This window comes from Schistocerca gregaria, chromosome 3 (genome assembly GCF_023897955.1).
Source record: "Schistocerca gregaria isolate iqSchGreg1 chromosome 3, iqSchGreg1.2, whole genome shotgun sequence".
Classification (NCBI taxonomy): domain Eukaryota; kingdom Metazoa; phylum Arthropoda; class Insecta; order Orthoptera; family Acrididae; genus Schistocerca; species Schistocerca gregaria.
This window is the reverse complement of record NC_064922.1, coordinates 26,665,628-26,667,677: the sequence shown is the minus strand read 5'-3', so window position 1 is coordinate 26,667,677 and position 2,050 is coordinate 26,665,628. Positions and strand designations below refer to the sequence as shown.

The 2,050-nt window shown below is 61.1% G+C and overlaps 1 non-coding gene across 1 annotated transcript; it reads right to left on the bottom strand.

The window, feature by feature from the left end:
- Window positions 1-1,978: 1,978 nt before the first annotated feature.
- Window positions 1,979-2,050, bottom strand: Trnat-agu (transfer RNA threonine (anticodon AGU)). Its single transcript has one exon. It is a non-coding gene; the product is annotated as a tRNA-Thr (tRNA).

The following is a 2,050-nucleotide window of genomic DNA, read 5'->3' as shown; positions in this document are numbered from 1 at the left end:
CAACGGTTACAAAGCGGATGATGTCCTCAGCTGTGGGGGGGGGGACGGAGGGAATTGCCGGGAGGGGTGGGGGCATCCAAGGGGCGGACAGGGACAGTGAGTTCAGGAGCGGAGGGAGGGGGTCGGGCCTTGCACTTTTGGGAGTAGGTTGGGTGTTGGAGGTTACAGGTGTTACAGGAGGGGGGGCTGAAGGTTTGGGCACTGCCGGAGGAAGTGTGCTTCTTTGCAGTGCGGGCAGACGGGGGCCTCGCGGCACTCAGATGTAGGATGTGCATTATAGCGCAAGCACCTCTGGCAGCGGATGGACTGTGGAGGGGAGCGGGAGGGGTCGACCTTATAACGGCGGGTGAAAAGGAGGGCACCCTCCTTGAGGAGGAGGTCTATGGAGGGAGCATGCTCGGAGAACACCCGCATGAGGCGGGTGGGGCCGGCTGGATTGTGAATCCGGCGGACAGCTCGAACCTCTAGATAGGGATGGGCCTTCAGCTCCGCCAACACCTCCTCCTCCGTGATCAGGCTAAGCCGAGTGATCACGGCAGTGAGGGTCGGTGGGCGACGGGGCGGCTGGGGTTGTCGGGATGAGGAGGGGGGGGGGAGCAGGGGCAAGGGAGGCATGGGGACCAAACCAGGTGAGGGGAATGCGGGAGAGGATGTCGGAGTGGAGGGTGGGGCTGGGGGATGTGATCAGGACGGAGTCCCGACGGGGGGTGAGAAGGGAGATCGGGGCTCCGGGGAAGTGCTGGCGGAGGAGAAGGGTAAGATTGCGGGCCTCCAGGAGAGAGGGATCAGGGTGAGAAAGGAGGTACCTGTAGGAGGGGGAGGTAGAGGAGGGAGTAGATAGGGCAGGTGGGGTGGTATCCATGGCATCCTGGGGGGTTAGAGGGGGGAGAGTCTGCGACTTCTTGGGAGCAGAAGAGGCTGGGGTGCCGCTGGGACGTTTCACAGCGGGAGAGGGATGGGAAGAGGTGTGGGGGATGGGGACGACCGGGAGATGGCGGGAGAAGGCAGGTCCCACCGGCGGTGCAGGCACTGGTGGTGGTGCTGGTGCTGGCGCTGGAGCTGGCGCTGGAGCTGGAACTGGCGCCACAGAAGATGCAGTGGCAGTGGTTGGCACTGGCGATGGCGAGGGCGATGGTGATGGTGAGGGTGATTACGATGATGATGGTGTGGCGTGGGTGGTGGCCCGACGGGAAACAACCCTGGCGGGGGTGGCATGAGTTACATGTGGGAGGGGAGGGAATGGGTCACGTGAGGCATGGTGGATAGGAACAGGGGAGGGAGCAACAAAAGGAGCGGGGGTGGGAAGAGTGAGGAGGGGGGGAATATATGGGGGAGGCGGTGATTGAGCACACCACGTAATGGTGGTGGCAGCAAGTGAGGGGGACGTGTACACGATTGCAGTGGTAGTGGCGGTAGTTGTGGGGGTTGTCATGGTGAGAGGATAAGTGGGAGAGGGGAAAAGAGGAAAAATAACAGGGGACAGTCAAAGGACAAGGACAAGAGACTGACGAAGAGGAAGGGTAAGACGTAAGCAGAGACGACAGAACGAAAGACGGGCAAGGAGCGGCGGCGGCGGCGGCGGGGGCGGCGGCGGCGGTCGGCAACAGCAGCAGCGGCAGGAACCGGATACGATGGCGGCAACCGGCGTCGGCGGGAGACCGGCGGCGGCGGTGGGTAACGGTAGCGGCGGCAGCGGCGGCTGGGACCAACGGCGGCAAAGACTCGGGACAACGGCAGCTGCAGCGATCACTGAAACTCCTAGCACTTCGATATTAACGACAATAATATCGAAGGGCGCAACCCTCTCGAGTTACGCCGGAGATGATGCCATACTGCTTTGGCAAATGCTTTATCTGCGCCATTCGCCTTAATCACATCTGAGAGTAATTCTTAATAATACGCCTGTCGCTAATTGTTCCTCATCACAGATACTGCTTTCTATACGGCCACGACGCGCAACTGATTTCCAAGATTCGTCTTCCTCCTGTGAGGATGGAACTCACGACTCCTGGTTTACTAGACCAGTGCTCTACCACTGAGCTAAAGAGGC